This window comes from Anolis sagrei, chromosome 5, assembly GCF_037176765.1.
Source record: "Anolis sagrei isolate rAnoSag1 chromosome 5, rAnoSag1.mat, whole genome shotgun sequence".
In the NCBI taxonomy this organism is placed as follows: Eukaryota; Metazoa; Chordata; class Lepidosauria; order Squamata; family Dactyloidae; genus Anolis; species Anolis sagrei.
The window spans coordinates 163,234,004-163,249,147 of NC_090025.1; positions in this window are offsets into that span (position 1 = coordinate 163,234,004).

Genomic DNA, 15,144 nt, shown 5'->3' on the forward strand with positions numbered 1-15,144 from the left:
GTTGATTTGCAAATCTCATTTTGTTTAACACTAAAATTCTGTTTCTGAGACTATAGAACATTGGGAAAATACAGAATATTGTGGCAGCTGCTGGGTGATGCCTAGTTTTCACTGGTCCAATCGAAGTCCACTGTTGGATTGTGCCAAAAGCAATATTAGAGCATGTTTCTGACTTAAATTTTAAAAAAAAAGTGGTCTCTGATTGAGCTAGGGGGAGTTTTCCACACTGTGACAGTAGGACAGGTGATTATGAGTTGTCATTTATTTCATCCAATCTGTCTCTTTCTTCCAAGGTTCCTTTGTATTCTTCACATACTTGAGATGAAACAGCCAATGAGGCAGTGTGTGTGCAACAAATGTGCCCAACCTCAGGCTCCTTCCACACAGCTGAATAAAATCCCACATTATCTGCTTTGAAATGGAATATATGGAAGTGTGGACTCAGATAACCCAGTTTAAAGCAGATACTGTGGGATTTTCTCTCTTGATATTCTGGGTTATACAGCTGTGTGGAAGGGCCATCAGAAATGTAGGCTTTGCTGAGATCTGCCTTCAAAGAATATATTTCTCCCACTCTGCAAGGCATTCTAGCTCCAGCCAACCTGAATTGCTGGCTTCCTTTCACCAAGATTGAGATTTTGGTTTTTTTATTGTACCAGGAGTGAAACAAAGGTACAGCTGTAATGTATTTAAAAAACACAGAGTTTTAAAAAAAAACTTGGCATTATATTAAATGTCCTTTGACCAGTAGCTGACCACTTGGAGTGCCTCTGATGTTGCTTTAAGAAGGTCCTCCATTGTGTGTGTGGCAAGGCTCAGACTGCATTGTAATAGGTGGTCTATGGTTTGCTCTTCTCTACACTCACATGTCACGGAGTCCACTTTGTGGCCCCATTGCATAAGCTTGGCTATGCATCTTGTGGTGCCAGAGAGCAGTCTGTTCAGTGCCTTCCCAGTCTTCTGTGTGCCCAGGAAGGAGTTTCTCATTTGGTAAAAGCCATGGGTTGAAGTTCTGGGTTTTAGCCTGCCACTTTTGAACACTCATTTGCTGAAGTGCTCCTGCAAGTATCTCTGTAGATCTTAGAAAACTATTTCTTGATTTAAGGTGTTGGCATGCTGGCTGTTATCCGAACAGGGGGTGGGGCAGAGATGTCACTACCCTGGCCCTTTTATTATTGGCTGGTACTTCCAAGTGAATGTCAGATGGTGCAATACCAGCCAAACAGTGTAACAGAGGCCATTACTCAGGTAATTGAGGTACCAGAGTAATTGCCCCTGGTGTTGAAGTGGGTTAAACCACTGAGCTGCTGAACTTGCTGATCGAAAAATTGCAGGTTCGAATCTGGGGAGCAACGTGAGCTCCTGCTGTTAGCCCCAGCTTATAGCCACCTAGCAGTTCAAAAACATGCAAATGTGAGTAGATCAATAGGTACTGCTCTGGTGGGAAGGTAACGGTACTCCATGCAGTCATGCCGGCCACCTTGGAGGTGTCTACGGACAACGTTGGCTTTTCTGCTTAGAAATGGAGATGAGCACCAACCCCCAGAGTCAGACACAACTGTACTTAATGTCAGGGGAAAACCTTTACCAAGTATTACTGTATTATTTATGACAGAGTTACAGTAAAGTGTTTCCTCCTCTGCGTGGGTTAGTGCTTGCCCTCATCATATTATTATATCGAATAATATTCTTAATTTTATCACACCTTTTTGGTGGTGTGGCATGGAATAAGATCCAGAGGTGGGGAAAAATTGGACATTAAAGTCCATCATTCCATAGGTGGTCCTCATGAAGGAATTCAGGAACAGAGATATATCAGGTAAGGTTCAGGTCAGTGGTACAATCTGACTCACCTTCAGATGGCTGAGAACAAAGCAGTTGTCCTCTGCACAAACATATTCTCTGTTGTTATCTTCTCCCATAGCTTTGGGGCAGGAGACTAGGACACTACAAATGCAACTAAATACATTTACTTGCCTAGACATCCTCATGCCAGACCAACATATACAGCTGTATCACATTAAAATTGCTGCTCGTTTTCTGCCATGTTTGTCTTTCCATGAGGCTGTATATTACATTTTGGCTTCCAACAGTCCCACACCAGATTCTCCCCACTAGGCCTGCAATACAATATTTTATTTTGAAAGAAAATAATGATTTTCTTTAGCATTGAAGTGCTGGTGTGCCCTCTGGTCACTGCAAATTCATGTTGCTTTCTCCTCGCTGGCTTATCCTGAATATCACCAACATATTCTAATTCTTTTACTAGTCTATTAAAAGTAAGGTTTGATTGGGTCATACCAGTTGCTCCTCATAACACCTTCACACTTCTGTTATCAAGCTCTGTTCCATGATTGGGTTTGATGGAGTGAAAAGGAACGTCACTTTTGTTCACACCAAAGCCTCCTGATTTGAGAGCATGCTTTGTGTCTGGATGGGTGTGTTGACACTCCTGAGTCTCTGTATAGGACGCTGGATTTGAGGAAGCATAGATGATGTGACAGTAGAGCAAAGAAGCACTTGTTAAGTAAGCTCTGTGGGGGCTGACAATATTCGTTTCCAGCCCACCTGCCTTGTCCTGATTCAATTAGAAACAACTTTCCCCAGCTTTAGTGAATACAGCAGCCTCCTGTGCATGTGTGTATATGGAAAGTTCCTGGTCCAATGAGGAAACGCCATATGCAGTTGTATGTGTATAAAGTCACTTTTCACACACACAGTGAAGAGTTTGGTCACAAGGTGTACATGGGTGAAACAAGCCAGCATAAACTTGTGATGTCCCCAACTACATATACATGCCTTCTATGCATTTATGTGAAATATATCTCACCTGTCCTTTATGTCCAAGCATTAAGGGCAATACATTGGCCTTGGCAGCCTAGTTATTATGGAGTACTGCCCCCACAGAATGTCAACAAGATGATGATGATGATGATGATGATGATGATGATGATGATAATGATGATGATGATGATAACTGTATTTCTCAGTATCTCCCTGAGAGGGTGCAAGGTGGATTCCAGCAGATTGATGACAATGCCAATGTGTCATGCTGGTCAAAACATGGCGTTTTCTTAAATCTCCCAGAAAACAACTGATTTTGTCAAATTTGTTCATGTGCTGTGATCGGCATTATTTTAAATGGGTTTCAGATGTCTAATTTTAGGTCCTATTGGAAATTCCCTAACTTATTGGAAATAAATGCACCTTATTGAAAAGGTAAAAAATGATGTCAAATGTGAATTTCCATGAACATGTGGAGACCACCTTTGAAAACCACTAGTCAAGAAAAATATAAGCTTGTTAGAAGTCAATCCTTTGAACAAGTTATATTCATAAGCATTCATGTAATGGCACACAGGTCACTCAGCCGTTAAACTGAAGAACCATGTCTTTAAACTGCCAAGGATAAAGACATGCCAGTACAAAAAAAATTGGTTAGCAGAGGATGGTTGTTTCTTTGAAGTTGATGTCTACTCCCCCTTTAAAACCTCTTGATTAAATTTGCACTCAAGAGACAAAAACAAGGCAGTCTTCTTTAAAAATAACATCTCAGGTTACTAAAAAACTTCTTGTATATATTCAGCATACTAGTCCATAGTTGAATGTCTTTAAGCAGAGAGATGTAGTCCAAGCTGTATAGCTGTACTCACTGATGTCTGAAAGGAGACAAACTGCAATCCACCTCCAATGAGCATACTATATACTCGTACAAAATGGAGTTCTGTGTCAGAAGCCTCTCCCACACCACAGAGGTACAATCAAACTGGCAAACTAAAATGTACATACAATATAGGTTAATGATTATGCACATTTACAAACAGTTAGTGGAGGCTTGGAAGGTTGTTATTTCCATCAGGTCCAAAATGATTTAATATAGTTTTAAAATTTTAAATGTGTTGTTGTTATCATTTGTAGTTCTTCTTTTATTGGTTGTCATTTTATTTTATTGTGTAAGGGGGAGAGATGTGTGTGGGGAGGAAAGAGAGAATGAGAGGCTGTTGATTATTTTTGCCAAAGGCAGGCACAGCTTGATTGTGCCTTGGCACAGCAACTGATGAAAGGCCCTCCCTTCATCCCACTGCCACTGCTGTGGCCTCAGAGGTACAGGACAACAGCCAGCATCTGCTGGACTTATCCCCTTCTTCTACCGCAATCCTCCTTTTCTTGTGTACCATGTCTTTTTTAGATTGTAAGCCTGAAGGTAGGAAAATGCCAACTTGACAAGTATAAGCCACTCACATAAAGCACCATGTACACAGATGGTGCTGTATAAGTAAATAACCATGAACCAGCCGTCCATGAACCAGCCCAGGCCCTTCAATCTTCAGGGGAGGCCCTCCTTTTGCCCCTGCTAGTTTCACAAGCTTATCTTGTGGGCACAAGGGAGAGAGCCTTTTTCTCTGTGGCCCCCCAACTTTGGAACTCATTACCTGGAGAGATCAGGAAAGCCCCTTGTAAATTTTTAACGATGCCACCAGTTTGTAAACGTTTGTAAAGGAGCCACCACTTTGTAATGACTTACTAAATTGATAACACAACTAATGGCTTGTAATATTGAATTGGTCTTTCCTCAATGTGTAGCGTGGCTTAACTTGAAAGTATTTGTAACAGAGACTTGGCTTTAGTAGAACTGTAACAAGTTTATTGAAGTATAGAAGAAGCTTGATGGTTTCAATGTTTCTTAACTCTTAGAGGCACATTTCTTCAGTGGTTATATTTATAACATTTCATAAAACAACTCTTGAGAGGACTGTTCCTTCCTTTAAACAGGTTTTAAACTTATTTTCTTTTAAAATGTGTTTCTTTCCTTAACAATTTACTTCAGATACAAGCTTATACTTTCCTAATGTTATTTCTGTTGCAGTATAGATTCTTATTAGGGTTCTCTCCCCCTTTTGTTCATACACTGACTAATAATATAAATAAGTCAGCTTGACCTATCTAAACTACACAGGCTAAAAGCCAAATCCTTCCTGATTCTCAACTCAGTAGAATCAGCCTTTCCCTGTAGTTCTTAGACTACAGACTACCTTACTGGTTCTCAACACACAACAGAACCAGCCTTCCCTGTAGTTCGCTGACTACAGACTGTTTTAAAATGGCTGCCCTGCCAAGTGGAAGTTGGCTCTGCCCCTTTTCCATGGCAACCCAGCTTAAAGTGAGTTGAGGTGGCTACCATCCTCCCCCCCCCCCAGTTTAAATACTTACCCTTTTAAACACCTATCTATTATTATACATAACTGTAGATTAAAACTCACACTTCACCACATCCCTACCTTAGAAACCTTTAAAAAGAACATTAAAACCTGGCTCTTCTGCTGTGCCTTTGGTGAGAAGGTACACAATTTGACACTACTGCCCCCCTCAACATTTCTGTCACTGGAGTACATGTCCGTCGCCCCCCCCCCCCTTGTGGGAAAGCTTGGTTCCACAACCCTATTGTTATGAGCTCCCTTTTGCAAATAACCTGCTCCTCCTTTTATCTCACCCGAGTTTTTTAACATTTTATCCTGCACCTGCTGCCCGTCCACTGTCACTATGATTGTGTTTATTGTAATTTCATATTGCTAATGTATTCATGTTTTTATGTAATTATGATGACACCTAATCACCTCTCAACAAAAGATTGCCCCAGGCTCTGCCAGGTCATCAAATGCTAATCAAGGTGGTCAGTTGAAACATTCACACCTAGTTCCAGCAGACAAGAGTCCTTTGTCCCACCCTGGTCATTCCACAGATATATTAACCCACTTTCCTAGTTCCAACAGACCTCACTACCTCTGAAGATGCTTGCCATAGATGCAAGCGAAACGTCAGGAGAGAATGCCTCTAGAACATGGCCATATAGCCCAAAAAACCCTACAACAACCCAGTGATTCCAGCCATGAAAGCCTTTGACAATGTGATGTTGTTGCTTGTTGCTTGTGTTTTGGTTTTATTTTGCTGTAATCTGCTATTTGGGCTTGGCCTCATGTAAGCCGCTCCGAGTCCCCATTGGGGAGATGGTGGCGGAGTATAAGTAAAGATTATTATTATTATTATTATTATTATTATTATTATTACTATAAATGATGATTATGATGATGAAAGATGAGTCGTATGCACTCCGCTATGTTATCACAAGTAATTTTCGAAGTGGGGTGTAGTGGAATTGGGATAATGGCATCCAAAAGCCATTTCTGTCAGGAGATGTAGTTGCCCTGGTGGTTGCTGAGCATCTCAGGAGCCAGCAGGGAACCTTTTCCCTTTGGCTGCTATCCCCTCCCATTATTGCTAACCCTACTCTTATTGTATTTCTGCTGCTGTTATGCCTCCTTTTACTCTGTTGGTGAAAGTACACCATCCAATAGGACATTGGTCCAGGTCAGCTAACAGTCTACATAAAAGCTGACAGGTAAAAGCACAAACTGCAGTTATCTAGATTCTAGAACTGTGATTGCAAATACATAAAATGTGTATTTCATTTAGCAATGCTACTACTATGCAGGTGGCACAGTGGGTTAAATCCTTGTTCTGGCAGGAGTGCTGACCGACAGGTTGGCGGTTCAAATCCAGGGAGCGGGGTGAGCTCCTGTCTCAGCTCTAGCTTCCCATGCAAAGACATGAGAGAAGCCTCCCACAAGATGGCAAAACATCAAACATCCAGGCATCCCATGGGTAACGTCCTTGCAAATGGCTAATTCTCTCACACCAGAAGCGACTTGCAGTTTCTCAAGTCAGTTCTGATACACACACACACACAAAGTACTATGCAGAGGATCAAAATGAAAGCATTGCCCCCCAAGATGAAAACCTGGTATTTATTGGGGGACTTCCATTGAAGTAGTAACCAAGATTGACCCTGCTTAGCATCCAAGATCAGATGGGATCCAGTTCCTTTGGGGTACTTACACTTCTGGTATCATTTAAAAGCACAAACTGCAGTTATTTAGATCCTAGAATCACAATTACAAATGCACAGACTCAGATCCCTATTTGATACAGTGATGCAGCTATTGGTACATTTACACCTTGTTTTTCCTTCAGTGAATTCAGAATAATATTGTTTCTTCTAGACTTCCCCAATTACTAGCGCTATGAGGGCAATGAGACTGAAGGAAAGTGGGTGGGTCAGGGTTTATCAGTGAATTTCAAGGCACAGTGGAGACTAGAATCTGGGTTTCCTACACCAGGTATGAGCAAACCCAGGCTCCGGGGCCAGATGTGGCCTCTTGGGCTCTTTTCTCAGGCCCTCTTCTCTCACACAATTCTATCCTATCCTTCCTTCTGTTTTTCCTACCTCCTTCCCTCTCTTCCTCTCATCCTCTTTATCCCTTCTTCTTTCCCTTCCACCCTTTCATCCTTCTTTCATTCCCTTTTTTCTCCCTCCTTCCTTCCCTCTCTCCCTCTTTCTCCTTCCTTCCTTCCTTCCTTCCTTCCTTCCTTCCTTCCTTCCTTCCTTCCTTCCCTTTGACCTTTCCTTCCATTTCCCTTTCATGCCTCCCTCTTTCTCCCTCCCACCTTTTCATCCTTCCTTCCTTCTCTCTTTCCTTTCTCCTTACCCCCCTCCCTCTTTCTCCTTCCATCCTTCCCTTCTACCCTTTTGCCAAAACTTCCCTCTTTCCTCCCTCCTTCCCTCTCTTTCCCTCTTTGTCCTTCCATCGTTCTCTTCCTCCCTCCCTCCCTTCTCTTTTTTTCTCCCTCCTTCCCTTCCACCCTTTTGTCCTCCCTTCACTTTTGTCTTTCCTTCCTTTTTTCCCTTCCTACTTACCTCCCTCCTTCCTTTCTTACCTCCCTCTTTCTCCTTCTGTCCTTCTCTTCCACCCTTTCATCTATCATTCCCTCTTTCCCTCTCTCCCTCTTTCTCCTTCCATCCTTCTCTTCCTTCCTTCTTTTTCTTCCCTCTCCCTTCCACCCTTTCATCCTTCCTTCCATTTTTTCTTTTGATCCTTCACTCTTTCCTTCCTCCTTACCTCCCTCCTTCCTTATTCCCTCTTTCTCCTTCCATCCTTCCCTTCCTCCCTTTCGTATTTCCTTCCTTCTCTCTTCCCTTCCTCCTTCCCTTCCATCATCAGGCAGCCAGTCCTCTTAGCAGGGAGTACTGGCATGCGGCCCCCAAGTTAGAAAGTTTGCCCATGCCTGATCTACATTGTAGAATGAATGCAGCTTGACACTGCTTAACTCCTATGGATCAAGACAGTGGAATCCTGGGAGTTAATTTTACAGGGTCTTTAGCCTTCTCTGCCAAGGAGTGCTGATGCCTCGCCAAACTATAAGGATTCCATAGCCTTTAGTTATAGGGGTTAAAGTGGTGCCAAACTGCATTAATTCTATAGAGTACATGAAACCCTGGTGTCAATATATACTCAGACCACCACACTACACTGACTCCTCAAGTATATTGGCTCCTAGAACTACAGGTTTTTCCAGATTTATCTTGCATTCAGAATATGTGTTTTACTCAGGTTCAGAATGATGGACATTCTATGATTATGAATAAGTGGATCAGTAGAAGAAATGAAAACCTCTTGAAAAATGTAAACCTTTGCAAGCTTTACAGCTTGGGCTTATCTTTTAAGGGCACATTGGAAATCTTCTTGGTTCTGTTTGTTGCTTCCCAAACATGGGAAGATGGGCATCACTTGCCTGGAATGTCTGTGTTGTCCCCCGCAGTTCTTTGTCTGCATCAGAAACTCCTGGCAGATTGACAACTGCTGGCGGGGAACTCAAGTAACATTCCAGACCTCATTTAAATAAATATCTGACTCTGAGCCCTCTGCTTTGGACAATGGCTTTTCATTCGAGCAGTCAGGCAACAAATACCTCTGAGATTCTTTGGATCCTAGTTTGCAGAAATATTTTCCTTTCCTGCTTCCTTCCATGTTTTTCCATTTCTTTTTCTATTTCCCTCCCTTGATGTGGTGAAGGGATCTGTTTCAGGTGTTGCGATGAAAATTATAGCAAAGTCCATTTGGGGAAGCAGCTATGTTTTCTTCCCCTTTTTAACTCTCATGCATTTAAGTTCTCAAGGAGGTTTTTTTTCAGTGTCAGGAGCAACTTGAGAAACTGCAAGTCGCTTCTGATGTGAGAGAATTGGCTGTCTGCAAGGACATTGCCCAGGGGATACCTGGATGATGTTTTGATGTTTTACCATCCTTGTGGGAGGCTTCTCCCATGTCCCCGCATAGGGAGCTGGAGCTGACAGAGGGAGCTCATCTGCACTATTCTTGGATTCGAACCTGTGATCTGTCAGTCTTCAATCCTGCTGGCACAAGGGTTTAACCCATTGTGCCACCGGGGTCTCAAGGAGTAGAATCCACATAGAACAAGACCTACAATGTAGATATTATACAATATGGGATGTATCTATACTCCACAATTAGCAACCTTCATGTTGCTTGTCAGCTTATGGTGACCCCATGAATTTCATAAGTTTTTCTTAGTCAAAGAACCATCAGAACTGGTTTTGCCAGTTATTTTTCTCTGAAATATAGCCAATTCAGTCATAGAGGTCCCAAAGTCAACCTTTTTTCCTATTCCAACTAGATTTAATCCTGGAAAGATTGCTTGGTTCACTGCCATTACCATTGTGTGTACATTCAAAGGCTGCACAGAACAAGAAGGTCTATTTTTTATCAAATAGAACTCCATGATTTTGCCAAAGTTCAAATTGACCCCCAAAAAATTACCTCCTGAGACATAGCACATTGTGTGAGTATTCACTGTCACATAGCCACTCCTTCAGCAATAAAAAAGGCAGTCAGCAATTTTGATTTATATCAACAAACCAGTTCTATCAGTTTTCGCCTGGAATGGGCCTTTGTAAAGCTAACGCATAGAATCTGAATGAGCTTAAATAGGCAGCTCTTCTGTATCCATAGATTCTGCAGCCATTCAATCAATCAACTGTGGCTTGAATTTTAAATAAAACTGAAAAGGCAAATTTTGATCTTATCATTTCGTATAAGGGCAACATTTTATTATACCATTGTCTAATTGAACTTCTGCATCCACAGATTTAGGTGGTCCTGGAACCAAACTCCGGTGGATACTGAAGTCCCGTTGCATTTAACTAAGTACTTGACTAAGTAAATTCTTCTAGCTTGGTCTGACTCCACAGAACTGTTGGAAGTATCATTCCCCGATATTCTGAATGTCCGTAGAATGGCTTTCCTTCTCCCCATACAGCTGATGTAAGGTCAGTTGGTTGTGAGTTACAATCATAGTGATAACAGTCAGCCCTTCACGTTTAATGGTATTAGGGGGAACAGGATGCCTGTGAAAGGGGAAAAAAGAAATAGTGAAACAGAGAACACCTCTCTAGTGGTACATCTAGTACAACTCCCTATGTCACTGCAACATACTGGCAGTCCCCAAATTACAAACAAGATAGGTTCTGTGGGTTTATTCTTAAGTTGAATTTGTTTGTAAGTTAGAACAGGTACATTTTAAAATGTAACTCCAGTCAAAAATAGATATAAGAGGGTTATCTGGAAAGTAAGGTTATAAGTTTTTTTAATACAAAAATGAATATATTTTAATAAAACTTATATAGATTGTAGAATACATATTATATTATTTTTCCACATAATCACCATTTAGTTCAATACATTTTGTCATTTGTGGGATGAGGTTTTGATGCCTGTGTCATAGAAGTTTCCCTCCGCTTTTTTTCAGCCAGTCTGTCACTTTGATTTTCACCTCATCATCATCAGGAAGTGTTTTGCATCAAGGTGTTCCTTCAATTTAGTGAACAGATAATAGTCACTGGCTGCAAGATCGGGGCTGTGAGAGGTGTGGCTTAAAACATCCCAACCAAATGAAGTCAACAGCTCTTGTGTTGCATGAGTGGTGTGCGGACGCACATTGTCACGAAGGAGACAGACTCCCACCGTCAACATCCCACGACCGTTTGTCTTGGATGGCTCTGCAAAGTTTCTTCATGGTTTCACAATATATTCTGTACCAATTTTGTCACATGCTGTTTTGTTATTACATCCTCTCCATAAACAATTTCACAATGAATCACAATGGTGTTCATGCCCTTAGCATTTAGGTAGAGTATTATAAGTGCAAACTTTGCACTTGGAGGGAAACTGAATGAGGGCGCTCATCTCTAATCTTCACCACAATGCCAGTCGATGTGCTACTGATGACTGGCACTGCTCGTTTGCTTCCATTGGCTTCCTGCTACACAACAGTGATACCAACTTACTCTGCAAAAATTCCCTGTAAGAGCTACCTGCCTTGTAAAATTACTTTCCAGATAAGCCTCCTATATTAACTTTGGATAGCACAGGGAAGAGTTAACAGTACACCCCTGTGGTATTTGTTTTGTTGTCTGTGCCCCGGTTCAGAAGATTACACCTCATATTCTGTCCCTGTATTTGTCTTGTTGTGGAAACAAGGATTGGAGATAAAGCTTCCGTGGATGCACCTTTTCACCATGATAACTCTTCCGGGAGTGAATTTCCCTTTTGAGGGAAAGATTTCTCATACTTCCTGTTGTTTCACTCCTGTTCTCTAACTATGAGTCATTTGTAAGTTGGATATTTGTAACTTGGGGAGTGCCTGTACATTGTACTGTAGCAGAAGCAGCTCCCCAATACTGTACTGTTGCTGGAAAAATCATTTTCTTTCCATTTGTTTTGAGGATTGCAAAAATATTCAGAGGAACAGGAAAATGTATACTGAAGAAGTAATGCAGTTTCTCACCACTTTCACAGGCATGGCTCAATGCTGTGGAATCATGGCATTTCTGCCAAAAAGTGCTGGGTGCCTCACCAAACTCCCATGATTTCATGTCATTGAGCCATGGCAGTCAAAATAGTAACAGACTGCATTCATTCTACAGTGTAGATGCATCCCGAAACTGTTGATAATGTCATCAAAAAGTTCCAGTGCTCTCACCTTCCATGAGTTCTGCAAGACTGGTGTGACTGCAACACCCATGAATTCCATGTTTGTGTGGATGGGGGATGTTTTTCCAACACAATTCAGCCTTGAATCTTGGTTGTGTAAGCAGGTCTTTGTTATTCCTGGGATTCAGCAACAGGATCTCCGTCTCTGTTGTTTTCCCTTCTATATTTATGAACTGACATCATCTTGCTCATTTTCTGTTCTTTGCATCAAGAGAGGCAGGTGTTATTTCCATAGAACCCCATAGCAAAATTCCTGTGGTTTGCAGCAGGAGCAAAACCAAACCCTTTCTCTGGTTTTCTAACAGTAGAAAAGACCAGGCAAAAAGAAGCAATTGAATCGGTGGCCACACAGTTCTTAGGAAGAAGTGAGATAACTTCTGGTTTTCTAAAAAATAGAGTCTCAAACACGCCGAGCAACCCAATGAGGAAAGTGTATGTTTACTTAGTAACACTAAAAACCACAAAGGATGGAGAGAAGAAGGAACATAAGACACAACTACTCTACATAAAGTGGTAGAACTGTCAAGCCATTCTCTTGCCCGAGGGAACTGTAGTTCTGCCAGGAATGGAATAGACTGGATGCAACAGGACCCTCAGCACTCTGCCAAACTGAAGCTGTCAGGAATCTCTCTGGGAAGTGAGGGCAATTGATCTAACATGATGTCTACAGCCTTCCACAGAGCCCCCGGTGGCACAGTGGGTTAAACCACTGAGCTGCTGAACTTGCTGACCAAAAGTTTGGCGGTTTGAATCCAGGGAGCGGGGTGAGCTCCCGCTGTTAGCCCCAGCTTCAGTTAACCTTGCAGTTCAAAAACATGCAAATGTGAGTAGATCAATAGGTGCCGCTCCAGCGGGAAGATAACAGCACTCTATGCAGTCATGCCGGCCACATAACCTTGGAGGTGTTTACGGACAACACTGGCTCTTCAGCTTAGAAATGAAGATGAGCTCTAACACCTCCAGTTGGACACGACTGGACTTAATGTCAGGGGGTAACCTTTACCTTGCAGCCTTCCACAAGCTTTCCAGATGTGTTGGATTACAGCTCCCATGCCTCCCATCCAGTCTGGAACAAAATTAGCTGTAGTAGTTACCTTTGTGGGATTATTATTATTATTATTATTATTAACTTTATTTGTACCCCGCTAGCATCTCCCGGAGGACTCGATGCGGCTTACACAGGCCGAAGCCTCAAAACACAATACAATAAAAAATGTAACATCACAATAACAAGCAAATCAAACAATGAGCAAATATCATAACTCCACAATAACTAAGCAAATCAAACAATAAGCAAAATAACGACAATGGCAGTACATCAAGACATTATTAAAACTGGTTCGGCCGGCGCACTGGGGTACAAGGGTTAAAAGTGCTGAAATGGCAGGAGGCACGTAAGGTTAAAAGTGCGGTGTGCAGCGACAATTAGTTATGCTAAGGTGCTACTAGGACTTGGGGTGGGGATTCCTAGTCTGGGAAGGCACAGCGGAACAGCCAAGTTTTTAAATTCCTTCTGAAAACGGCTAGAGTGGGGGCCTGTCTGAGATCTTTTGGGAGGGCGTTCCAAAGTCGGGGGGCCGCCACAGAAAAGGCCCTGTCCCGTGTCCCCACCAAGCGCGCTTGCGACGTGGGTGGGATCACGAGCAGGGCCTCTCCAGATGACCGTAACGAGCGTGTGGGTTCGTAGATGGTGATGCGGTCACGCAGGTAGGGTGGTCCCAAACCGTTTAGGGTTTTGTAGGTAAGCACCTGCACCTTGAATTGGGCTCGGAAAATGAATGGCAGCCAATGGAGCTCCTTAAACAGAGGGGTAGACCTCTCTTGATAATGAGCCCCGGTTAGCATCCTGGCTGCTGCCCGCTGGACCAATTGAAGTTTCCGAGCCGTCTTCAAGGGCAGCCCCACGTAGAGCGCATTGCAGTAATCCATTCTAGAGGTGACCAAGGCATGGACCACCCCAGCCAGATCAGCCTTCACGAGGTATGGTCGCAGTTGGCGCACAAGTCTCAGTTGCGCAAAGGCCCTCCCGGATACCGCCGACACCTGAGCCTCAAGTGTAAGCGAAGAATCCAAGAGGACGCCCAAACTGCGGACCTGTGGCTTCAGGGGGAGTGTAACCCCGTCCAACACAGGTAACCACCCTATACCCCGATCCGGTTTACGATCGACCAGGAGGACCTCTGTCTTATCGGGATTGATCTTCAGCTTGTTCTTCCTCATCCAGATCGACACAGCGGCCAGGCACTCACCTAGCACCTGAGAAGCCTCCTTGGAATTAGGTGGAAAAGAGTAGTAGAGTTGTGTGTCATCCGCGTAGAGATGGCACCCAACTCCAAAACCCCGGATGACCTCTCCCAGCGGTTTCATGTAGATGTTAAAAAGCATGGAAGACAAAATAGAGCCTTGCGGGACCCCGCAGGTCAAAGGCCAGGGGTCAGAGCAGGCGTCTCCCAGCTTCACCATCTGGGTTCGTCCCTCCAGGAAGGACTGGAGCCACGACAGAACCGTGCCCCCAAGGCCCATCCCGGAGAGACGACCCAGAAGGATACCATGATCGATGGTATCGAAAGCCGCTGAGATGTCCAAGAGAACCAGCAGGGTCACACTCCCCCTGTCCAGCTCTCTACGGAGGTCATCCACCAAGGCGACCAAGGCTGTCTCGGTGCCATGACCAGGCCTGAAACCAGACTGTGACTGATCTAGGTAGTTGGTATCGTCTAGGAAACCCTGGAGCTGAGAGGCGACCACTCTCTCCAGCACCTTACCCAAAAAGGGGAGGTTGGAGATCGGCCTGTAATTATTCAGCACCGAGGAGTCAAGGGAAGCTTTTTTGATAAGTGGGCGAACCACGGCCTGCTTCAAATTAGATGGAAAAATTCCTTGCTCCAACGATGCAATGACAATCAGTACAAACCAGTCAAGCAACCCCCCTCTGGCTGATTTAATGAGCCAAGAAGGGCATGGGTCCAGGGATGAGGTGGTCGCTCTCACAGCCCCAAGGATCTCTTCCACGGTTTCAGGAAGAACAAGCCTAAAAGAATCCCATAGAATTGGACAAGCAGGTGCCTCCGTCACCTCTTCTGGCACTGCGATGGAATTGGAGTCGAGCTCGAGGCGTATCTGGGTGACTTTATCTGCAAAATGGTGTGCGAAATCGCGACACCGAGCTGCGGGGTCGTCGGGGACCTCCTCCACCGCAGGTGGGTGGAGGAGTTCTCCCACGACCCGAAACAGCTCCGAT